Raw genomic sequence first — 26,253 nt, 5'->3', positions numbered from 1 at the left:
ATTACCTGGGTGAAAAAGGACTTGCAGAATCAGGCCTGTGTTTAGCACATCAGGCATCAGCTGTTATCTCTAATACGGAGTACTGAGAGGTAAATACCAGGGCTGAGCTAATCGCACTCCGCGTCCTTCTGCTGTCCTCCGGCTGAGGACTTTCCTTCCTGCTCCCAGCCCCAAACCCTGCAATGCAAAACCATCTCCCAAGGGAGCGGAGCACCTGACGGCATTAGGGCCCATGGCCACGGAGGGATGCTTTGCGTGCTGATTGCCTTCCTCTCCTGGCATGCTTAGGCACGAAAAGCCGTAATCAAGGCAAGCAATTATATTTGAGAGCAACAACAGATAGAGATCAATAAGCAGACTGTGACGTCTGCTGGAGACATGATCTTTTGGCTGGATTATCCTGGCCAGCCAAGAAACAGAGTCATGTAAAGCAGTCCTGTGGACCAGGATCAATCATGATGCTGTGACTCTTCCCAAACCCTCGGCTAAGCTTCCCTCCACCCCTCATCCCTCCAGTGTTATTACAGCCCAATCTCTAAAGGAAAACATGGTCCTTGTTATCAAATTTTAAGGAAAGAAATTCACAGCTCTAAGGGTTTGATTGAAAGTCTCGCTTTGAAGGGGAGGGAAGCAGGTACCTCCCCATCCCCCCTGGCTGGTCCCTGCCCTTATCTCCAGATTTTATGGCATAATCTGCGGTGCTACCTGGCGTGCTCTCACCTCTGCTGGCTGGCTTGGCGTTAGATAAGGGAGAAGATAGCGAGGGAATATAAAGTTTAGAGCCTGTGGTGGGGACTCATTTTTCTCATTTCAGGCAAAGGGAAAGGATATAAAATGAAAAGCAAGCAATCAATACAAGAAGAAAGTTGTATTTCTTTGAAAGAAAAGCTCCAACACCCTACAACATGGCTGCCTGCACTTTTATCCGAGGCCTTAGCGCCAGGATAATGAACTGCAAACCCTATTTTAGCAGTTCAAAAGTCCTGAGACGGTGCTATGATCCCTTTTCTCTGCCCATTCTGAAAAAGATCCCAAGTGGGACAGATCCTTCCCTCTGTTATAGCTGCATAAATCCAGGATAATGACGTTGCCCTCCGTAAGATTATTGCGTGTGGGCTGCAGCAAGGGGAGGGAAGGGATCAGCCCTGCTACCGTGTGAATCAGAGATACTCTAATGACCGAGACTGTGTGACTCTGCCTCCACCTTTCCCGGTGCCACCGTTCCTGTCCTGACCGGGGACACTATTCCTGATCTACGGCAGATTAAAGGAACAAAAATAATCAGTCCCCGCATGGCTGTTGGAGCAACAGAGAGGTCCAGGCTCAGGCTTTGCCGATAAAGCTCCAGGAGCAGCAGAACACTTCTTCATGGATGTGCTCTTCCACTCGCTCCTCTGCAGTTAACAAATAAAATAGATACGGAAATGTAAAAAATAAAGCCATTCTTTTGTTAACGCCAGGGTGTACGATAGACTGGCCTGATTTAATAGCTGTACAGTCATTCAGTTGTTAACAAATCAATATTTTCCTAAGAAACTGCATGGCCTGCCATAAATATCTTCATACTTACGTGAACCTTATCCACATAATTTGTGAGCTGTGGATGCCATAATGAGTTAGATGATGGCTGCGTCAGGGGGGATATTTATTAGGAGCTGATAGTGTCTGGGTGGCCTGTAAAAGGTTAAAAAAAATAAAAGGGAAACAGGGAAACCCACGGACCTGTTCATAATTCTTGTTTCTCACAGTACGCACTGCTTTAAAGTACACCTGCTCGTTATTGAGGACTAAATCAAATGGCTTTTGGGTAATACGTGGAATTTATTTGCACTTGCAACATATAATCTAATATATATAACTTATAACTAAATAGAAACACTCTTGAGCTCTTGAGTAGGATTGATGTGGTGAAGTGAGCAGGGTCCGCCAGCCCGGGAGAGGCTGGAAGCTCCATCACCTCCAGAAATCCCGTTTAATTTGGGAGTGTTGGGTCTGCCCCCCCCCCCCCCTCCCCCCAGACAGCATCTGGGCTGGTACCCAGCGGGGCAGAGCTGCCTGCTCCAGCTCCCGCCGGGAAATCGCTCGGGTTTAGGATGCTTGGAGCCTGACACCGGCTCAGATCTGATCCCGAATCTCTACCCCTGCCCTGGCTGGGCTGTGGGACCTTTCCTTTGGATATGGAGCGGTAACTGCATTGCTCCTCCATGGCCCGACCCAGCTCTCATCAGCCACTGCATGCCAAAGTCCTGCCCAGCCTGCTATTGCCATCGGGGGAAACCTTCCCTGAAAATGTGCTGAGAATATACTGTCTGGAGAGGAAATGAGCAATGCTCACATGGCAAGAAAACATCCCTATCATGCAATTATTTCTAAACATGTTATTTTATGATCCTTCAAAAAAACCCCTGCAGAATAAGAGAGGAGGAGGAAAAGTGAGCAATCAGGGAATCATTCTCAGTTTAAATTGCCCTCAGGAAACGAATGTGTCAGAGTAGATTGAAAGATGGTGTTATCCCAGGGGAGTGAAAGAGAGACAGAAACAAATAGAGACAGGGAAACTGTTGTACAAAGAGATGGAAAAGATCTGTAAGACCTGAGCAGATCGCTGACAGCGATGTGCTCTGGATCCTCTGCACCGTGGTACAACTCTGCTAAGACCTAGTTGCACTTTATTAAGAACAGATTTATCAATAGCACATGGAGGGTATATAAATGACAAATAGATGTTTTAATAAATGGAGACTTAATTGCCAGAGAATCCAACAGCTCAATAAACCGCTGTTTTACTGTCTCCAGGGCTTTTTTATTTTTTCCTTTGCTACTGTAGACTGAGGCATAACAATTTCTGTCCTCCTAGCTCCGTGGCACACACATTGGTCATCATGCCTCCAACATGCCTGACATGTCTGTGAAGCAGTGATTTTGCCTTAAGAAATTATTTATAAATCAACCATCATCAAAATGAGCAATTGAGCTTCTGATTCAGGACTAGACTTGCCCATCTTCCTGGCAGCTCACACCAAAGCCCTTTCCAAGAACTGCTACTACGTAGAGGCTCCCGTTTCCTGATGCCCACTTGACAACAGGAATATCCTTTGGGTTTCCAATTTTCTCCTGAATTACCTGTGTCTGTAATTACACAGAGCCATAGCATCTGTGCCTCTGCCTTTGATTAGTACATAAAAACCACTTCAGGGAAAGTGCTCCTGGATTATACCCGTGTTCTGGTGGCTTTGCTCAGCGGACAGTTCCCCAGGTGGGCTCGTGCTCCAAACAGATCTCTCCATCTAGTGGTCCAGGAGGGCTCCAGGGAGCCATGATCCTTCTCCACAGGCTTTATACAGCTAGCAGCATCTCAGCTCCACCTTCCTTCCTCTCTTAATGAGCACCGCCAGGCTTCAAGCGCTGTGAAGTAGCCAACAAGTATCAATTAAAGGGAGAAGTGTAGGCAGGAGATGAACCATAAGCTGTGGTGATGCTGCCTGCAGCCAGCCCTGGCTCCAACCTGCTCTCGTGCCTTGGTGAAGCCAGGGCAGAGCGGTCCCCAGGAGCCAGCCGGACCCGTCACTTTGTGCTTTTCCTTGGGACCCAACAGACCACAGCTCCAGGGCTTCTGGCATCTCACTTCTTTGTTGCTTCTGTTTTCCCTCTGTGCCTTTGCCTGCCTCAGCCATCCATGCGATATTGCTGTGGCATGGGAGTCCGAGGCACTGATTTTTTGCACAGCTATGAAAGCAATGCTCTGGGTGGCTGTCTCTTGGGGAAGGCAGAGGTGTTCTTTTCCTTTGACAGTCCTCCCACAGCTCTTTCCACCAAGGTTATAAGGCAGAAGGTCCTTGTGAGGGGGGCGCAGGCCCCCTGTGATCCCCTTGGCCATTGCGGCTGGCCGTTTTGGCGCAGGGATGCTCGTGTTGCAGTCGGGGCTTGTGTGATCCCTCAACAGAATGTGCTTAGCAGTTTTCCTTTTGCTTACTTAAGAGATCCAGGGTTACAAAGTTGGGCTATGGAGTGGTTTAAACACTGCGGCTAGGGGAGATGGCAAAAGATGGTTTCATGCAAAATAATCTTTATGAACTACTGCTTTTGCAAAATACATTATACAAAAGATTGGAAATGGGGTGGATCAGACTTGCCTGTCAGCTGTGAAAATCAGGAGTATTACTTGTGACTTCAAAAATATTACACGGTCCTTTCTTTGGAGTAAAGAAAAGCAAAAATTTGGGCCATTGATCTCAATTGAGTTACCCTTCAATGGATTTACCCCGGTGTAATTCAGAGCAGAGATTTACCCATAATGATTTCACCCGTGACTGAATAACATTCCCTTCATCGTCTCTGCCCGTGCCAGAAGCACACTGGAGAAACCCAGCAATCAAATCACTCATGTGCACCGAAACAGTTCAGCCAGGTTCTCGATGAGCATCGCTCGTGCGCGTGCCAAGGAGCCATGTCAAGACAAGATGATTTAAGATGTGTGTTGGAGTTCTGCGCCATATTACATCTGTTTTATCTCCCTTCAGCCGAGATGAATAATCAAAGGGAGAGCATGCCAGGGTGATGGCGAGGGAAGAGGTGGAGGCTCCTGTTAGCACTGTGTTAAAACAAGCTGTGCAGCATCGTCTCCAGGTGAAACAAAACATTTTTGCTCTTTTTTCTCTTTCCTTTCTCCTCTTTAACTGCCTTTATGCTGGCAAGAGGAGCCCGTGGAGGGGATGCATGGATGGGTGCTGCGGTTCTGTCAGGGCCGGTGATAAAATCCCCCCAGCCCTGCCAGGTCCCCCCAGCCCTGCCACCCCCTGAGCATGGGGACGAGGCTCTGGATCCTTCCTGCTCTTTGCAAAGCGCAGGAGCTACCTTTAAAAAATAGCTGAGGTTTTCTTCTTGGGCTGGGATTGCTCCGTAAGAGCCAGTGCTGCTGATTTTAATGCTGCTGTTTGGACTAGCGCCTGGGATAGCATCAATCAGCACCCCTTCACGGATTTACACCAGCACAGCTCGTGGGTCGTATTTCCAAGACAAGTGGGGCAACACCGCTGGTGGATTTTGCCACAGGTGGGGACGAGCTTTGCCCAGGCTGCAGGACCCCAGGGGACTGGGGCAATGCTGGTGGGGGCTCAGGCTCGTGGGAAAGGTGGGATTCAGCTGGAATGCTGCCCGAGAGCCCCCCGCCGTGTGGGAGAGCGGGGAGCGAGGGTCAGAGCTGTGTGTGCTCCATCCCTGCTCTCTCCCTCGTGCCTCCCCACGGAGTGAGGCTGCTTGAGAGCTGGCGCAGAGCTTCGGCTCTGACCTCGGAGGTTGCTGACAAAGGATATTAATGATTTCCCTGAGGGCAATGTTCAGGCAAACAGGTTTGTCATTTATTTTGCAGATTTACTGGAGTATTATTAATTTACTAGGATAAACTCCATTAGGAGAAGGCATTCATTTCTGAAATATAACTTATTCACGGCGTCTAGACCCGCTCTTCAGACAGGGATTCCGCTAGTAAAGAATTATTCAAATATTGATCTGGACATTTCTAATTAACTTTGCCCATGCATTATTATGCATATGCACAAAAATTGATTTTTGCCAGCCCAATAATTAGATTTAATACCTGAGGTAACTTATATTTATGTGTTTAATTATTAGATTCATTAGCAATTTTAATAAATACTATCGTCTCAGGAATTAACCACCATACTTGACACTTGTTGACTTTCCCAGTCACCAGTGAAATAACTGTCTAATCAGAAAAGGAGAGACAAAAGACTTTCTTCAGACTGCTTTGGAAGTAATTATCACGTTGTGCTATATAATTATTAATACGTTCTTTCCGACTGCAGCGTGGTTAGTTTCTGAAACCAAGGCTATCTGTGATAAACATATAAATATCTAACAGGCTTTTCTCGCTGGGCGTTGCAGGGAATATAAAATACATGTGAGAAGAAGCAGGGAGATGCAATGGGAGAAGGACAGGGACTGACAGTGTTCAAGGATAAAACCTGGGGAGCTGGGAAAACTGGATCCTGGCTTCCCAGTGCAATATCAAGGCAGAGAAATGATGGGGCAATAGCAGCACGGGGATGGTGGCACAGTCTGGTGTGTGGTCCATGAGTTGCACCTCCAAACTGGTGTGGAGCAGAACATTGCAGATCCTTAAAGGCAACCACCCGTGCCATGGGGAGATGATAGTGCTTCAGGAATGCCTCCCCTCTCCTTCCCAAATGTCCGTGTTTTCCTGCAGGATCACACCTATCGGCACTCAGAGAAGCCATCTCCTGGAACTGGTGGAATCGAGCACTGTTGTTGTAGGTCTGCAACAGGCACCCCTCGATCCACCTTTTCTGGGTGCTGCAGGGCTCCCCAGAGGTGCCCAGCCTGGGGCAGAGCCCCCCCTGCTGCGGCAGAATTGGTTTTTAAGTGACCTGTACTAAAGCAACGTCGCTGTTATAGCGGGGGCCGAGCGATTGCCCCCATTTATATTGGGATCCATTTCTGTTTTGGCATCCCGGAGCCATGAATATCATGAAAAAAACCCCAACCAACCCTTTCCCAGCCATCCAGGAAGATTTATGGTGTCGTATCTGAGATGGTTCACAAAAACGTGCTGATCTTTACACCCTGAGGACTTGACGCCCGAGCTGTGGCCGGTAATAACTTACCAGCCCATTTCTGAAGGGTTTGTGTCCAGCTGCCACCATCACATCCCGCTCGCCTCCCCCTCCCTCCCCTGCCCACGGATGCCTGTGCAGCCGCACAGTATTACCAAGCATTCACTTGCAATTTGGTGCCGGGGCCATTGGGAAATTGCTGACAATTTGGATGAAAATGGTTGGAAAATTGCAGTGTTTAGGCCCATTTTGCGTGGCTGTGTGTGTGCAGAAATTGCAGAGGAAACACTGGAAGAGGCCAGCGGTTAGAAATAGGCGCTGTTGTTCCGCGGGTGGTGGGTGGCCCCCCTCCCGGTCATTATGTATTTGTAAACAAATGTGTAAATCGAGCAAAAGAAATTGCCCTTGAGGGAAGCAGAGGACAGATAAAAGCTCTGGGAGAGGAGAAATGCGACAAGGTGGAGCTGCCTCTGCTCTGCCAGGCTCCCAGCTAAAGCTCACCTCTGCTTCAGGACGTGGCTGTGCCCCAAGGCAGTTGTCACTTGGTGTTGATGAGGCATTTAAGAAGCATCTTTTTTGGAAACATACCATCAGTGAGGTGGCTTATGCGTTTGCTCACTGGTAGTTTACACTTCTCCTCCAGAAATTTGCCCCATAAACTTGCCTGTTAGCTGGAGTTATTTCCGTCCTGGCGCATCTCAGGGTGAGCAGGAAAGTCCTGCTTTATTTTTCCCCCCCCTGCCCTTGCAGCCCCGTGCGAGCCATGGGATGGCTCCTTATCGATAAGGGCTTGGTGTTACCCTGGGCTGATCGATCCCTCTTTGTGGGCGCAGCACCGCAGAGGTGCTGGCACAACACACCTGCTCCCAGCAGCGTCTATTGATCTGTAAAGCCCTTGGAGCAGATGGACGTTTCTGCCCATCCTGTAAAGTTTTATTCACCTCCCCGCTGTCACAGCAGGAAAAATCCTCATTGGGAGAGGGATCCCAGGTCCCTCTCCCACAGCCTTTGCCCGGAGAGTTATCCCATGCCTGGATCCCAGCCCTGCTACCACGGGGTATGTCAGCTCAACTGGCACCACACCGGCACCACACCAGCACCACACCAGCACCAGGATGGGACCATCCCCACCCTCGTGCTTAATTTTCTGGGCTGCAAAACCCCTTCATTCACCAAAAGCAGCTCTAGCCCTGCTCTGCCAGGCTTTCTGGGGAGAGCTCACCAACAGCATCACTGCAGTAAGGAAATGGAAGGGAAAATCAGGGAAAAACTCACTTTTCCTTCTCCCCCTCTCAGCATCCCTCTTTCCCTCCTTTCAAGCACCAGAGCCCCACAAGATCCATGTTGCACGAGGCAGGTGACATTCAATCCAAAAACCTTGTTAAAGACCCAAGAAAGGGGGAAGGAAGGTGGGGGAGAGAGGAGTCAAACTGCTGATCAAATTAGACAAATTCTCCAAGCCCCATATACATGTCCGGAATGAGATGCTAATTAATGAACAGCAAAAAAGAAGCCGGGCTCAAATTTGCATAAATATGCATTGTCAGACTGTTAGGTAAACAAAAGGCAAGTAATGGCAGCACAAGCCAGATTCATTACGCAGCGATCCCAGTGAGGCTGTTCAGTGGGGATTACAGTCTCTGCAATTTTATTTATTTTTTTTTTTGCTTAATTTCTCTTTCTGTCTCCAGTTAGAATTCAATTCGACGTCTATAATCAGCTGCAGACAGAAAACCCTGATGTAAAGCCTTGACACAAATAATGACAAAAAGAAGCCTTTTCCTTTTGTGTTCCTTCCTTGTGCACACAAACTTGTACGTAGGGACCGTAAATAAAAAATTTGGGTTTTTAATAGGTGCATGTAAAAATGCATGTAGTGGATTCATTACAATCCTTCTTAATTACAGCTAATTGGGGTTGTCGATTGCTCTGAACATTGAGAGCTCGGGCAGGGAGGTCAGTCTGTTTGCTTGTTCAGAGGGTAATTACATCCACTGGAGTTAATGGGTCACTTGGGAGCTTCCTTCTACTCTGTCCAGTTGATGCATGGGAATGGTGCTGGTGGGAATGAGCCAGGTCCCTCCCGGGGGGCATGGGGGGGCTGAGGGCTGGCAGCAGCAGGCATATGGCTCATTTCTTGGGAAATCTTTTAATCTGCTGGGTTTGCTTCCCCATCCTTGGGTCGGAGAGGTGTCATGAGAGCTTTTGGGAACAGAAAGAGCACTGCAATGCCCGTAAAATAATCATAAATATCCTTTTAACAGCTAATTGAGATTCCTCCTGCCTAACAGATAGTTAGATGGATGGACAGATAGAATTTGAGGAATTATGATGGTTTATTATTCACTCTTGGTACGTTTTCTTTGATGTTCTCTGGGCCATTTATTCTACGACATTAGCTGATTTTTATTTTGATATTGTAATTTTCATTTTGGTAAAAGCACCCACAGGAACTGAATGGGAACTCATCAGCATAAACTGAAAGGCAGAAATAACTTATATTAGACGTAATAATATTTTTCTTAAATAAGAGAAGAAACCAAAATGATGTAAAGATATGGACACACAACTGAATGCAATCAAGTTGCTGCAGCTTGCAGGCTTGAGCCAGGAAAACTCATCATTTCTGTGCTATTAACTCAAACTAGTTGCAAAATAAAAGGCTTTTCTCCGCGATGGCTGTCCCTTCTGCGCATGCGGGCAGCCGCGGAGGCTCGGGGGGTGGATGCCGGCCTGTGGGATCTCAGTAAGGGACTGAGCGTGGATGAAGTTGCCTTACCCTCAAGCATAGCAAAAATAAAGATATTCCTTCTTTTTCCCTTTGCCCCGCCAAAAAGGGAGCCGAACCCCAAACTAGGAGCCCTGCTAAGGGCAGGTCTCACTCCCTGCTCGCATTGCTGTGTGGAACCATGCTGCCCCATGCAGCCACCATGCTTCTCGGTGCTTTTTTTGCCCTCCCCAAACCTGATTTCAATATATCTCCGCTGTGCCCTGCAGAGAAACGTTCATGTGTGGAGCTTTCTGTTGGGGAAATGATGTCCATTCTCCATTTGAGAACCAGCGTGAGCTGGGAGGGCAGCAGGAGAACAATATATTAGTGCGAGTGCTGCAGCGGATGCTTTATGGGATCAATTACTGCAGCCAGGCTCGAGCGGCTGCGATACCTCCAGTCACGGGCAGAGCCGGGCAGGTCAGCACTATAAGCGTTTGCATTTTGGGGGGCTGCGGGAAGCTATAAAGCAAACCAGAACGCTTTGTGTCCAACCTCTCCCCGTCTGCTGACCTTTCTTCTGGCTTCGCCAAAGGTTTTGAGCACAAAGTGTAAAACTAGAAAACCGAAAGGTTTTTTTTGCTGAATTGGAGGGAAAATGGGTATCAATTCCCTGGAAGGTTTCCTGACGCCAAGGAAATCATGTGGAAGATTGCATTCGCGTCCTTAGGTGTGCTGCTTTCATCCTGGGTTGGCAGTGGGCTGACACTAAAGAGGAGCTTTCAGCAGATGAGGCTTCCAGTTGGCTCTAGCTGACCACTCAAAGGCTTAAGGGCTTTGGTAATTTAGGGCTTTCCAGCAGTTCTTTTCAGGTTGCATGGTTATTATTTAGATTTTCTGGTGCTGTTTATTCTGTACAGATCTCCCGGCATTGTTGTTTTTTGGTTTTTTTTTCCACAAGGAGCTTACTATTACTCTTGATTTTTTATATGTATATATTTACACACACACACACAATGATTAAACATAAATAATTCTCCTTTGGTGCACACACTGATCTCTCCAGGTGTGATGCTGAGCACTGAGCTTTGCTCCCTTCAGGGCCATCCTGCAGACAGCCTTAGCTGGGGCCCTTTTCCAGGGCAGGCTCCATCCTTCCACCAGCACCCACCATGCTGCCCCTTCAGCTCCGCTGCGGGAGGATGCTGGGGGGCGGGGGGGGGGGGGAATGTCAAACCACCACGTGCCCCAGGAGCCAGACCAAGCATCTGCCATCTCGCTATCGATCCATTCCCTCGCAGACGTGGGACCTGCCTGGGTCCAGGGAGCTCGTTGCGGTTTGGCAACGGTGCAGCGCTGAGCTGGGAGCCCCAGGGCTTTGCAATGGGACTGTTGTAAAGACGTTTAATTTCTTCATGTTCTCAGGGGCTCCGAGCCAATTCAGGGTTTAATGGGCCCAGGCAAAGCCAAGCTGTGGGAGAGACCAAGGGGATTTCGCCTCTGCGGGAGGAACTGGCTAGTGCTCTCATCCCTGGGGAAATCTGTCGGAAAAGGGAATTGAAGGCATCTCTGTTGAGTTCAGGTCCCAAAGAGTTAATCAGACTAGCAGAAAGGGGGGAAGAGTGATTAAAACCCATGAATCACATCTTCATATCATTCCTTGAAGGACTTCCGAAGGAATATGCGAAAGAAGGAATATGCGAAAGAGGGGGAGCGATGGACGGCTCCTCAAATGCTCTAATCCTCCCTCCTTCCCTTGGCAAAGATTTGTGAAGGAGGCAGATGAGAGATTTCCTGCTTGGCAGAGAGCGGGGAACGGGAGATTAAATCAACCTGCTCGTCTCCGCACTTCTAACACCGTTTGAAAGATGCTTAAATATTTATTTAAAAAGGAGTGGGGGAGAGAAATAGAAAGAGGGCGATACATAAAATTAAAATGTTCATTATCTCACAATTCATATTTAATAAGAGTCATCGTTACAGCTGGGTAATGGATTTCCTGCCATAAATGTCTTTCCCCTTTCTGGGGGCCTGGCCTTGGCTGGAAAGGGCTGGGGACACCGGGCAGGGGGAAAGGCACCGACGATGCTGGGAGGTGGGGATCAGGACATACCCCGAAATCCACCAGATTCTTGCTTTTCTCCAACTCTTTCACTGTATCCTGCTGGAGGGGAAGATGGAGGTGCTGGGGTTGAACTGCTGTGCTGCTGCTCCGCGTTTGGGGAATGCTCCGGTGTCTGTTTGGAGCAGAGGGAATGCCTGGGCGGTTGGCAGGCATGGCATGTGCACTTGGATGCCGGCTGGGTCCCTAGTCCCATTTTCCCCAGAATGTAGCCCTGGGGACTTGTGAGCTTTGCTCTGAAACAAAAACTCTTGTTGAGCAAAATCCCGGGTCCGTTGGCTTCAAGAAGATGCAGTGCAAGGGCTATTAAATATTAACATGCCAACAACATTAGGAAAATCCAATGGAACTTAAGTGACTTTGAATGCAAAGCACTGATTAACTGCTGGAGGGGATTATCGAAGAGGTAAATGGAAAGTAACCCAGGGAATTGCCTGCTATGGATTGATCAGAGGCTCTCTTTGGACCAGGAAGGGCTTATTAGACACACCACCTGATGCTGCTGTTCAGAAGCAGGGTAGTCGAGCTACTTTGGCTCTTTCTTTCTATCAGCTTATTAGAAACCCCTAGGTAGTGAAATATCTCCAAATAGGATGAAGCTTTATTTACTAATCTGTGAGGATTAGCAGAAATAAAATTATTAAGATTCCTATCAGAGCCTATTGTGAAGTATGTGGCTGCTTTTGTTGGATCTCCATCCCAGGAAAGCTGCCTCAGTGGCCTCAGATGCCCCAGGTGGGTCCAGGCCAGGTAGAGGGATGCTGAGTTGCTGTCAGACTTCCCCCTGCCTCCCCAAAATTTTAGTCAAAGCCTCAAGAAGCTAGAAAAACTCCCCGAGAACAAGCGAAAGAGGGTAATGCACTTCTCTGCCTTTGCTCCAAGGTTTTGTGCGTGTCAGGGCTGCATCTCTGGGTGCTCCCTGTGCCTTGTGTCCATCTCCCGTGGGATGCCTGTGCTGAAAGGGCTGCGACGGGCTGGGAGAAGGTTTGGGGTGAGATGCTCCACCCGTCCCGGGCCTTTTCTCTAGCCCAAGCTGAATCCAGGGCAGGGATGGAAGGGAAAGAATTGCACCAGCTTTATAATACATGTCTCTGGCAAGGATGGGTGGCTTTATGAACTCCATTTGTCTTCCGTGGCCACACAAATAGTGGCAATAAATCACCCAATCACCGACATTAACAGACAGCTCACAGGGACAGCCTGGCCCTGATCCCTGCCCACCCGTGCTCCCCTCCAGGAGGGTGTAGCCCACAGAGCCCATCTTGGCTTTGCAAATTGGGGAAGATAGGTTTGCTGCCAGGAGTCAAGTGGCAAAAAAACCCCCACTAGTCCAAGATTTGTGTGAGTGGATGCAAAACATGGGTCCCTGGGGAACCTGAGGCATGGGGAGGGGGATGCTGTGGCTGGTAACACTGCGGCAAGAGATGACTGGCTGCAAAAAGTCGCCACTCTTATCTGCACCAGCAGCTTGTGCAGATGCAAGCTGATGACCACAGTGGCATGTCCTGGCCTTCAGATACCAATCCCTTTCCCACAGCAGCCAAGGCACATGCTCTGCCAGCTCGTCGGTGCTGAAAACACAGGTTAAAATCTGGAATGGGTCAGTGGCACTGCAGAGCCTTCTGGTGAAACGGCATGGGTGAGCTGTGGCCCAAAGTGCTGGTGAATTTGGATTCCCAAAGGGGAACTTTGCCGGCGAGGTTTAGCCCTGTGCCACAGCGCTGTGGGCTTGGGATGCGCAGCCAGAGCCTCCGAGCAGGCACGCATGCAGCGCAGCTCTGTGCTACCACGCTGTTTTCCCCCTGCTTTCCCTGGCCATAGAAACTCCCCCTCCCACCTCAGAAATGTAGGTTTTTATGTTTGCTTTAATAGAAGAGGCTTGTCTTATTGATTTTAACCTGCATGCCGGTGTGGCCATGTGTAGCATCGGAAGGCAGAGCGATCGATCGATGGGGATCCCAGGGCGCAGCGCTGCTGCCGCCTGCACTTGTGCATTACTTTACCCCTTGCCATGGGGGGAAAGCTCATCCCCCTGGCTCCAAGCACCAACAATCCTGCCCATCTCATGCTCCCGAGGGCCCTCCTGGGGCATCTAATGTGTAAATCTGGCTGCTGTCCTCCTTCAGAGGTGGAGGAGCTGGTTTCCCAGCCCACATCCAAGACAAGAGGCAATCCATCCCAGCCAGCAAGATTCAAAGGCTCAAAGCTTGCTTCAACTTTATTGTGACAATTCACTCTCTTTCAACTTCTGTCTGCTGGAGAAATACAGGCTTGATAATGGATTGACTGTTCAAATTTTTTATATATATATTAAATATTTTCCTCTTTCTGAAAACAGCCCAGCAGCAGAGTGGGGTTACTACCGCTGCCTTGGAAAATCTGATTTTGTTGTGAATGGGGATGGGAGTATAAACACCAGCTTTTCCCAGGGAACAGCCACTTTGGTTTTCCATCACCCCAGCTTGCAGAGCACCCATTTTCTGGAAAATATCACTGCTCTCCCTTGGTTCAATGTGGAGCCAGAGAAAAACATGAAATATCAGTATTTCCTCTAGAGTGGAGATCTGTTCTTTCCCCAGCCTGCCAGGGCTCCTCACGCACAGCACAGCACGAAGCTGCCCCACAGATCTGCCCCTCGGATTTCTCCCCTCATCCTGGTCCTCAGCCTGTGAGCCAAAGCATGGGGTTCATGAGGGTGAGGACTGCAGGAGGAGCTCAGCTCCACCAGCCTTTAGGTGTGATGCCTCCGGCCGCCGATCTGCAGAAATTCTGCCTCTCGTGGCCCCGCGCCTGTTATTTAGTGCTGCTCTTGGGGTGATGGATCACAGGGAACAGCTGTGGAGCTGGCACACATCCCTAACTCTGCGGTGACCAGCCTCTGTGGGACCTAGGGAAAGGAGCAAAGGGAGGGAGACAGAGCAGGAACCTTATCTGTCTATTTATCTATCTGCTTTTTTGGCCAAGGAAACCCTGATTTAGGTGGCAAGGTTCCACCTTTTTAGATCTGGATGGATGAGACTTCAAGGGAGGATTATATTTCATCTGTATTTCTTTTATTACTTCACCATATCATACCCCTGTCCTTCTACAGCATTAATCATTCTTGTTCCTCCTCCAAGATCACTCGTCTTTCTAATTCCCTGATGTCTTTTTTTGGCTGCAGAGCTGTGAACATAGTGGGTATAATGCAGATCCAGGGACTTGGAGTGGGTTTTCTCTGCTCAGCTCTGCCTACTTCTGCCTTTGGTTGCAAATACCTTTCACTCCTGCCTGTGGTCCCCAGTTCCCAGTGCTGAGTAGCCACAAAGCAGAGGAGCTGCATGTGGATTTTCGGCGGCTGTCCCTTTTTTCAGTAAATGTGTCTGTGGAGTGCTCTGGGGACACTGGAGTGTCCTGATGGACATTGCTGGGTCCCTGCCCCTGGAAAGTGCAATCTGGATGTGGCCCCCATCCCTTAGGAGCTTTGATTCCTCAATTCAGGCAGTTTTGCATCCCGAGCTCAAGCTCAGCTTCGGCATGTCGGAGACACAGCAAGGATGTAACCTGGCTGGGACATCACAGGACAGCACAGCCCCTGTGCTAGCGTGTGATGTGAAGCATTAAACATCCCAGATAATTCCCCTTGGCCCCCCTCAGTCAGCAAATCCTCCCTGGTCAGAGCCAGCACAGGTATTTCTGCTATGCCTTTGGGTACCAGTGAACATCTCTTTTTTACATTTCTGTTGTAAAACACATGAAAAGAATTATTTTATGTAAAAACAAAGACCCTCCCAGCAGGTTTGGATGATATGGGGAGGGGATGCTGCGAGCCCTGCAGGGATGGCTCTTCTGAAAGGATCACACAGATGAATTGCATTGGGAACCGTGAGCACCGACAATGGGGTTTGTTTTACACTTGTTTTTATTAGCACCCATTCAGCTCCAGAGTTGAAGATCCCCTGGATGAAAGTGCATCTGTGAAAGCTTCAGCTCTTTCCCCCTAATTAAAGTTCAAGGCAGCGATCCATACGTCTGAGCCGTCCAAGGGCTCCTGCAGGAAAAGCAGCCTTGACATCCCCGATATTTCTAAGTTTAGAAATAAAACCTGTCATCTCCAAGAACTGCAACTTTTCCCTTAAACACAAACAAGCAAGAGGAGACAAAGATCTCTCAGACCTCATACGATATCAAAGAGCTACTTAAACATCAGGGTCTTCAAAAGAGATTTCCTGGGCGGGCTGCCAGGAGCAGCAGAGGGAGGGCAGGATTCTCTGTGCCCATCGTCGAGGGGACCTGCTTCTCCCCTTCCCCTGGTCCCCCACCCTCATCCTGCTTTGCCCTCCCTGGCCCATCAGTTCCCACAGTGGAGTTGCATGGTTTTCCCTTCCATCCACACCTTTCCCACTTGGAATTGTTTTCTTATGAGAAGATAGATATTTTTAAATTTTTTTTAAAATTTTTTCCTTACTACCTTGGGAAGGTGAAAGACCACCCGTGAGACCCAGCCGCCCCTGTCCCTTGCCGCATGCGTGCAGGATGCCTCTCGTCCCCTGTGGCTCCGTCAGGCACTTGTCTCCCCTGTAATTTTTCTTTGAGCAATCATGCTTGAAAAACGTCTTACATGTAGATCTCTGTAGAATGGAAGAAAAAAAGTTGAGTGGGCGGATTCAGGGGGAAATAAAGGGGTTTATTCTCGGTGCCAGTTAATGAAATTAGAAAATGGAGAAGAGCTTGCCTAATATCATACAGGGAAAGATAAAATACATTTTAAAAAAATCACAATGCTGCAGCTCTCTCTAAATGTCAAAATATTACATTTTTTTGGATGATAAAGATGGAAGAAATAGCTGGGTTTCAATTTCAGGTGCCACATCATATCTCTTCCCCTCTATAATTTTTATTAAAATGTGAATGTTCTAGGAAGTCATTATGTCGTCTTTATTATGTTTGCATAGGAAATAAAAAGTTTATTTGAGGAAAGTGTGTAGAAACAAGGTCTGCGTGTGTCATCCTTAGGGGAGAGCGGGGCAGGCGATGGCTGCTCTGCCACCCACCCCTCACCTGCTGGGACCCTGGCCACTGTGGTGGCGGGTTCAGCACCCCAGGGGCCTCTGTGTGCTCTTGGGTGTGTGTTCAGTGTATGTCCGTGTGCCCCCCACTCGCGTCCCACGGGGAACAGTTGCAGGTGGGATGTGCAAAAGGCTCAGCAGTAAAACCTGGGGCTGCCCGTAGCTTCTTGTTGGTTGCAATGAATTTGTGCTTGAAATCCAACACAGCATCAAGAGCTCGTGCTCTGCATGGGGGTGTCTCAGCCGATGTAGAACAGGGTGCCTCCACCCAGTTTGGCCCAGCAACCTCCTTTGTGCCAGCAAAGAGCTGGGGCAGCATTGCCCTGAGAATCCCCCTCCCCTGTCAGACTCCCCTCTCCCTGCCTTAACACCGATCCTTTCCTCCCCCTGTGCGATTGCACCCCCGTTTTCCTTTCCCACCCCACATTGCTCTAAGGGGAAGTGCCAAAGAGAAGGAAAAGTGCTGTGGTTTTACCTTTTAACTTGTTTTCAATTTTTCTCTTTTTCTGTGGCTGCACTCATTTTATGTGTTTGGATGCATCTGTGGATGCCTCTTGGTTTTGCTGGTTTTTTTGGGGGGGAGTTGTTAGTAGGAAAAAAGCTCACTCAATGAAATTGCTTGACTTTTTCTATCTTGCTCAAGGCAAGGCGATGGGAAGCATGTTGTGTTCATGATAAGGATGCTCTCACACCCAGCCGGGTCCCTGCTGACCTCATAGGGTGCCTGCAGACGGCTCTGGGTGTTGGGAGCTTGCCTCTCCTTCTCCCTTTCCCTGACGGAGGTGTTAAGACCCGGAGGTTGCTTGACAAAGGGTGCTGGCAACGAGATATAAAGCTTTTAGCAGCAATGGCTGGAAGACACAGCCTGCCACATTCACATGAGAAGTTAGGTCCATTTGAGGTGTTTATTGCAGGGAGGGTGACGAATTGGTTCAACCCCCCTGGCAAACAGGAGTGTTTCTTCACATCAAGCTCTCCAGAAAGGTCAGTTTTGCCAAACGCACCCTATTAAGTTCAATTCTGGGGCAGCAGATGAGATTGAAGGATCTGTGATCTGGAGGAGGTCAGCCCTTGGGTGCTGATGTTCCCTTCTGGCTTGAAAGGAGACGAGTGGATGAACATCACAGGCGCTAATTTAGTGCAGATTCATAACGCCTGAGAGCCGGTGTGAGAGGAGGTAGATGGATTCCCAACCCACAGTCTCCAGTAACGCTCGTTTCCAGCCTCTTTCGACAGCTGTAGCAGAGGGGGCAAACAGCAGCCAGCCTTGCATGGCCCACGAAGGCCACTTGCAGCCACTTGCTTGCAATTAAAAGAGGCTCCAGACCCTGGAGAAAGTGATTTTTGCAGCTACTTCTGTGCACCTGACAGCTGGGATAGGAGGGAGAGGGAGATGCCCGCTGCAGGGAAAGGGATGCTCAGATGCAGCCCACCCCTGTCCTCCCGCTGCGCTGCAGCTTATGCATGCCGTTCCGTGGATTTCAAAGTAAAGTCTGGAAAGAAAAGCCTGGCTGCACAGCTGAGCATATTGGTGGGGATTTTGGAGCAGGAGCAAGGGCTGCTGAGCTTGTGCAAGGGCCTGATAAATACTTATATATTGTGTCATGTGTGTGAGTGCTGATGTGTAGCTGCCCTGCCCGGGGCAGGGGCTATGTGGCTTCTGCAGAGCCAAGTGCTGGCATGTTCCCAGGCAAAAAAACCCCACACTTGAAAATAAGTATTTTACTTCTCAGCCCCTCGCGTGATGCTGCAGTCATGCAGCCTTTCTGCTCCGTGCCATCGAGGGAGCGGATCTGCGTCGGGTTGGTATGGTGGGCAGAGGAATTAGTGCCTGGCAGAGTCCTGTTCTAGGGGATTGGAGCTCTTTGTACAGAGCTCAACTTGTAAATGCCATGCTGGGACCGTGGGCTGGGGGTTCCCAGGGCCCAGCTGGTCCAAAAAAGAATGAAAAACACCCTCCAAGCAAGCAGAAAGGGGCACGGGGTGAGGATGCTGGGGGTGGACATCCCATACCCGGCGCAACCCTAACTGCCTCTTCTGTTAAAGGTAAAATCCTGCGGTGGAGGGATCTGTGGGTTTTGGCCACAGCAACGCAAAGGGACAGCTCAGTGCTCCCCAACTACTGTATAAATTGTCGTGTCTGCCAGCTGTAATATTAGCTTTTAAATTTAATAGCATTTAGAAATGTCATATGTTTCTATGAGATTTACTTGCACAATTAGAAGCCTGGAGGGATTTTTCTTTTTTTTTTTTTCACTAATCCAAAGCATTGTCATAAAAGCTTTTGGAAGAAAAGGGAGAAATAGCGACATTTTAACTCTTCTTTTTAGTTCCTAAATAAAAGTCTTTAAACTGGATCATTTTGGAGTAAACTTTCCAATATACATTAAAGGAGCACAGCCACAGCTGGAGAAGTGACAGTATAAATATGTTATGCATTCATGCATATCTCCCTTTAATATTTTCTGGATTTATCTGCTGCAAAGAGAATAATTTTCTCTCTGCCCCTGACACAGACACAACCTGTGCTCCAGCCCCGCCGTGTCACACGTGATGGGCACTTGAGCTGGAGCTGTTCCCAGCCCCCGTGCTGGAAAATTAGCTGTAATTAGCTTTTCTGCAGCATGGCACCTACAGGGAGCAGAAATAATTTTGTGAAGGGAGGGAGCGCTGGCCTTGTTTTGCAGCAGGGTAAGCTGAGGCAGCATGCAGGGCTTGGGTAAGGACGAGAGAGCCTTAAGTTTAAGGTGAGCATCTATAAAAAAGGAAAGTCCCGAGGGCTCACTGCAAATACAGGCATGTTTCTATTGATGGGCCGAGTGCCATGAGCCTTTATCCCTCTCCATCCCACCCTCGTCCCTGCTGCTCCCCTCGCTGCCTCACTAACGATAAGCTGAGCTGCCATTAAAGTGAGAAATCACCAGCAGCACGGGTTATTTTAAATCTTTAATAGACATATTACCTTACATTAAGGCTTCATCATCTCCCTCCCTGTGTAAGCACAAAGAGAGCATCCATCACAATTAGTGTAACATCCCAAAAGGCATAAAGAAGATGGACGTGAGCGCTGGAGGGAGGCACGGAGTGCTGTGCACCACCTTTCCGTGGGGCTCAGGTCTGGGCTGCTGGGGCAGAGGGCTGGCAGGTGGGTACCAGGCACAATAGGATTCTGCGCATGTGTGCCCACTGGTGTGTTCTCTGCCGTCTCAGCCTCTCCAGTGTTTTCTATAAAGCCCTGCTCCTTGGAAGTGTTCAAAAAATGTGTAGATATGGTGCTTAGGGACGTGGCTTAGTGGTGGGCTCGGCAGTACTGGGTGAACGTCTGGACTTGATGCTCTTTAAAGGTCTTTTCTGACCTAAATGATTCAATGGTTCTGTGAGAATCTCAGCTTTCATTAAATGATAATAATAATTAACACAAAAAATAACAGTAACTTTCTAGCCCTTGTGATTCCCATTAAAAGCTAGAAATATGACCTGCATCTCCTAAACCGGGATGAAAAGAAAATGGAAAATGCAAATCACAGTTTATAATTGTTATAACAAGTCTTTAAGACCAAATTCATTGGTTTTGGGGGAGGGGGGGGCGAGGGAGGAGGCTGATCCTTCTCTTAGGGTCTCCTCCTTGCCCTGCACTTCTCGCTGCTCAGGGCTGGGCTTGTTTCTGTGTCGTGGATGCAGCCAGGACCCATCTGACCCCATGAGCATCCCCAACCCTGATCCCGAAACCACTCCCTGTGGTACGGGGAGGTGAGAGCAGGAGAGGAGTTCTGATGATTTCTGCAAGGCCTGACTTTTCAAGGGCTTCCTGAGCGGGAAAAGCTAAAAAATATCTCCCACAGATATCATATTTCGGTATTTTTATCCCAGGTTTACTCTAATGATGCTTCTCTCCTGATCCCGGGGTCTGTGGGAGGGTAGCAAGAGCAGCTTTTCAGAAGCAACGCTAAGCCCTGGATCCCGGGCAGGAATATGAAACATTAAGGAGCAGCTAACAAGAGGAGAATTGAAAGGAAGCTTTTTCCCAGTAGAGATGATTGGGCTTTAAAAAAAAAAAAAAAAAAAAAAAGCCCAGAGGCACTTAGGGAAGAAAGAGCAGCTGGGAGATGCGGATGGCAGGGGCACCAGTCCTTTGGTCCTTCCTCTGCCTCGCTGGCTCCTTCTTCTGCCTCACCAGCTCCCGGCAGCTGCCAGGGAAAGCCCAGGGGCTGCTGGCAGGGGACAGATTTGTGAGGGCATTGCAGAGGGGGACTCTGTGGCAGGGGCTCTGCTGGGTCCCCGGGGACCTCCACAGTGGACCCCTCTGCCTTCCTCAGCTGATGGGCTTGGGACCTGCACCTTCTTCATCAGAGGGATGGGGTCCTCAGCTTTGCAAACAAGAACTGAAGAAATAAATAACCTTTGTCTTGTTAATTTAGTATTTTGGTAAGCCAGGAACAGCCTTCAGCCGATCAGGGCTGTGGTATTATAACAGAGCATGTCATCATGTCCTTAAAGCTTAAATGAATAAAAAGCAATTAAAGTTCCCAAACCTGCTGATCTGTACATGGCCTCCTCCCCTCCCACTGTTTTTTGTGTAGGTCTGATCCATTAAGAAACTAATTACTTTCTTTTTACGTCTGTAGAATAGCTGAGGTGGGATGTGAATGGGTAAGCCCTGACTCACTGACCCCTTTGACTTGATACCAGTGCAGACCAAAATTAGTTTTCTTAATGAGGCTTCCTCTTCTTGCCAAGCCGGTGAGAAGAAGGCCCTGATCAAATCAGCAAGAATTAAAAATACTCCTTCAACCCCTGCAAAATAAGCCCAGGTGAGGAACCTCAGGGGCAGGGCTGGGAGCAGCTGCCTGGCATGGGAGGGTAGGAGCATCTTCGGACTCGGGAGCCCGGGGAAGACAGAGGGGAGCTCTCATGCTGATAAATTTTTAATCAAAGGTGGCGTGACTGATGTCCCTGGGTTTGCAGCGCTCTTTTATCTCTGCTGAAATGAGTCGAGCTGGAAGGATCCCTTCTACCTGACCTGTATGATTTATACATCTGTAGGCAGGCAGCAGGCGAGGTGCAAAGCGCCGGTGGGGCTGGGATGGTTTCCCTCTGATTTTCAGCATCCCTGCTCTCACCCGTGCGTCGTGCTCCCACCACGGCTCTGCCCCAGCTGGGGTCGCTTGCCCTGCGTGCCCTGTAACCGATTTCCTTGGTTTTCCTCTTATTTGGAATCAATAGCTCTGGTACGGTCTGCTTGGCCGGGAAGCCCAGCCAGCGTAAGGGACTGAAGAGTGAGAAATCAGGACTTTATAACCCATGAAAACATTTGCATTAGCTTTTTTAGGCTCAAAACATTTTCAAATTGCTACATTTGAAAGTTTTCTGTGTTCCCTGCCTCCCCATATTTTCATGTTAAAGCAAACTTGGGCGTTTCTTGCAGGAAAAAATCCCACTTTGAAGAGAAAAATCCTAGATGCTCAAAAGCATCCTTAGGTCCTTGGTGGTCTCCTGAGCATCCCAGCCCCTGTGTCACACCCCCGGTGCCCTGCAAGCTGTGTCTGGTGAAAGCATCTCTCCGGCTGGCCTCTGGTCTGGGTGCATTCATGGTAGTTTGTTCCAATGTTTAATCTCCATCGCTTTAAAAAATGGGTGCTTTATTTCCTATTTGAATGTTTAGCTTTAGCTATTTGTTCTTGCCATGCCTTTCTCCGCTAGATTAAAAAGCCCTTTAGCACCCTGAATTTTTTTTTTTTCCCTTGGAAAGGTCTTACATGCTCTAATCGAGTCACCTCATTCCTCTTTGGCTTAAGCTAGGCAAGCTGAGCTAATTCCTCCACCACAAAGTGTTTCCCCAGCTTTCAGGTGACTCGATGCCCCCCCTCTCCTGCTCCATCAACATTTCCAGCTTTACCTTTTGGCCTGAACCCCTGGAAAACCTGTGGCATGTTGGGGATGGAGCAGTGCCTGGTGTGGTGGGATGCAAACACAATCCTCCTCTCCCCAAGCCCTCTTGCACACCTCCAACCTGCTTATTCACTCCGCCAAAATGCCTCCTTTCCCCCCCAAAAAACCCAACCCCACCTCTGCGCCAAAATTGTTTATTGAGCTCTAAGATGGAGGCAAAGCCAAAGCCGTTGTTTGCTCCCTTCTTGCAAAGGCTTCATCGAAGGAAGACTGAGAAGCAGCTTGTATTGAATTTGGGTTTCCCCTTTAAAACTAGGGGTATTTTTTCCCGAGGAGGCGGACGCACACAGGCCAGCGTGCTCTGCCGGGGAGTGTATAAATAGCTGGGGCTGAGAGCAGAGCACAATAGCTGTCACTCGACCGCAGCAGAATGGGGACATGAGTGGTAGCAGATGAATTTCCTAAGCAACAAAGATCCTGTTTTCATGCAAATATCTCTTAGTAATAAAATCCAGGAGAAAAGAAAGAGAGATAATGTGTTATATAAGCAGAATTATCTTGGCACAGAATGCTTCTTTCAAGGGTTCGGGGCTTTTTTTTTTTCTTTTTTGAGACATCAGCAGCCTTTCAGCAACTTGATTTGGGCTGCGAAGGAGAGCAGCGGTGAATGATGTACAGCAGAGAAAGTGCTTTAGTTGCCTACAAAGCGCTGTATGAATTTAACACGAGCAGCAGCTAATGCGAATAAAACTCAGAAAAAGATTCCTTGCCATGATAACACGGCCTCCCTTCCCCTTAGGATTTCTGAGCACTTTGCAAACATCCATTAATTAAGCCTCAGAGGAAATCCCGTCCCCAGTTTTACAGCCGAGGCAAGATGAAGTGTTCTGCTCTAGTGCGATGCCTGGGAAGGCACATGGCATTGGGATGCGCCGGGAGCTGAACCCCGCTGCTCTCCCCCCTTAGCCCCTCCATCTGCTGCAGACACAGCCAGAAGGACGAGGCATTTTTTTATCTTCACAGCTCTTGACCTTGGCAGGACAGTCTGAGATAGATGCCCCGTGTCCCTCTCAGGATGGTTCCATCTCTAGTGTCACCAAAAAGCTCCAGCATGGAAAGCAGCGTTGCCCGTTCATTCTTCCATGGAGACAGATCCATTCCCTCCGCTATTTCTCCTTCTGTTTTCTTTCTTTTTTTTTTTCTTTTTAAAGCTTTTATTGGGGGGGTCTGCAACAAAACACCCTGATTTGTAAATGTGCAGTCAGTACCCTCAGTTCGTGCACGGGTGTGCAGGCACCTCTGCAATGGCCCTTCCGTGGGGGAAGCAGGGGCAGCATCTGAAAACCAGCAATGCCAGTCAGTAGGTGGATGAAGAGGCCAGCCACGGAAAGCGAGAGAGAATGCAAGAGACCGGTGCCCTCACTTGCAGACTTAATGAAATCTATGCCCGGTGCATTGGCACATCCATACCTTGTGCCATCTGTCTGTATTTATCACAAAGTACTTGGTTTTCCTCACTCGTCCCCCTCATCCTGACACACGTTACAGCAACTTGCCTCAGCCTGTTACGATAATTAATGTAAAAACTGATGGAGGTGGTGGCTTTCAAATAGAGCGCAGCACAGGTCCAAAACTCAGGTCCAAAAAAACCCCAAATTTCAAACCCTGGACAGGCTTGAAATGCAAATCTGTTCCCAGATCTGAAGCCCAGGCCCATTTGTCTTTGAAATCTGACGTTTGGAAGCTGGACTTTGGTTTTTAAGTGGTGAGCATCCAAACGAAATTCAGCTGAAAGCACAGATCTCGCTTGAATTTCAGCCTCCCCCGAGCCCCCAGGAGCTGGGCAGCTAAAAGCACTCAGTCAGTCCTCCTGCTGTTTTTGCTTTGAAAGAGGGGTGTCACCCTCCCTTCCTCATTTCTGCTGTAATTAAGCTCTAGACATTCAGGCTGTGCAGATATTCCGCTGTTCCCTGGCTCTCCCTCGCATCCTGAGCTGTTGCACGTTTCCAACCAGTAACTCAGCTGCTCATGCTGTCTCCGAAGGAGTCAACGGGGAGCTTTCAGCTTTCCTGGTTTTGTTGGTCCCTTGGTTATTAGTGCACTTGGCTCCAGTGACATATGTTTCTTAAAGCCTGCAGGAACTTTTATGTAGCTAAAAGGTCTCTTGTGTTCGCCTTAAAAGTGTGCATCTCCATCCTGCTGCCTCCCTGAGCACGGGAGCCTCGGAGCGGCTGCCCGTCAGGAGGATGAAGTTGGGTGTTCACTGGAAGAAGAGTTACATTTTCCTTCCTAATGAATGCAAATTTGGGGCAGAACTGATGTTGTTCTTCCCCACTGATGGTGTCCTTGCACGTCTGTGTGGTGTCTGTCTGCAGGTGGAGGCTGCTCCCTCTCTCAATTTTTTTTTTTTTTTTTGGTGTAAATTATCCAGTTGCTTGGAAAAGGTACGGATGCCCAGATACTCTGCTGCAGCAAACCCCATTTCGTGAGGGGCTAGGACCCATACATGATGGTGAGATATTCCAAAGCTGGGATGATGGGGTGAGAAGGGGAAGATACTGTGATGGGAAAGATGTACCTGAAGCAGCACCCCCTTGGTGAGGGTGGGGGGATGGGCAAGCATGTGGAAGGTTGTTGGAGGAACTGGGAATGGACCAACTTACGTTGCAGACTGAATTTATTGCTGTTTGGAAACCAGAGCGGTCCCCATTTTTTCCTGTGTGCCCCATCGTGGTTTCAACCCTGGAATATTTTGTGTTTTTTTCTCTGTGAATAAACCTCTGAGCTCCTTTGAGACCTTCCCTGGGTGAAGGAACAAGGAAATTTATGCCAGAGGAGAACAAGAGCCTCCAGTGGCAGAGAAATTTTGCTATCCGTGTTGTCATCATCGTGGAGGAGGTTGTCATGGTGACTCGAGGTGTCAAGAGACTGCTCCAGAGCTGGGAGCAGGGGAACGAGATGCCAGGGAAAAACAGGAGAACAGGGTGAAATGGGGAGAAAGTTGGAAAAAAAGTGCAGGAATGAGTAAGGAAAGAAAAATGCAATGGGGTGAGGAGGAGAAGAAATCGAAAAGACAGCGCTGTGGGGAGATTTGTACTTTATTCCCTTCCCTTTCTGCATCGGGACGAGCGGTGGCAGAGAGCGAGGCTCGGGGCTGGGACAGCAGCAGCTCTGCAGCCTGTGCCCTGAGCGCCCTTTGCCCACGCACAGACCCATGGGAGCTGGGGGTGGATGAGATTTTGGGGGAAGACAGGGCAGCTCCATCCAGGAGCTTGCCGGCAGGGCTCTGCGGGGAGTGCCAGCTCTCTCCCCCTCCTTTTGCCCTCTCCTCCCCCCAGCAGCCTCCGCCGATCCCCCTTTTGCACGCACTAAATCTGCAAAGTAAACCCCAGCGAGAGCACTTTCCAAGGGCTGCCGGCTATGACAGATGTTATTTTATGGAACACGGCACCAGAGATGTGAAATACATAGTTCATAAATGTCAGGAGGAAGGAAGCAATATCCTGGATTGAGGTCGTTTGACTTTTTTTTCCTCTCTCGTGAAAGCATCTTTCCAAGTAAATAGCAATCCAGGCCTGGCTGCCATTTGGAGTGAGGAGCAGTCTGCCTCGGAGAAGGTTCTGGCACTTGGGGGAACCGGTGCCCGAGTGTGCAGCCCATCTGAATGTGAAAAGGATATTTTTTTTCTTCTCCCCCACCTCATTGCAACATCTGCCTGAGAAATTCAGTGTTGGGAGATGGAGCTGAGGCCTTGCTTAATTGGGGTCTCCAGGGAAGGCACTGCAAGTGTGCGTCTGTAAGAGGAGAATACGTATGTGTGTGTCTATATATACATATATGTACATATGTGCATATGGAACTGCAATTAATTAGGCCTTTGGTTAGTAACAA

The sequence above is a fragment of the Falco biarmicus genome, chromosome 18, assembly GCF_023638135.1.
Source record: "Falco biarmicus isolate bFalBia1 chromosome 18, bFalBia1.pri, whole genome shotgun sequence".
NCBI lineage: Eukaryota > Metazoa > Chordata > Aves > Falconiformes > Falconidae > Falco > Falco biarmicus.
The sequence above is the reverse complement of the archived record's forward strand: the minus strand, read 5'-3'. Positions refer to the sequence as shown.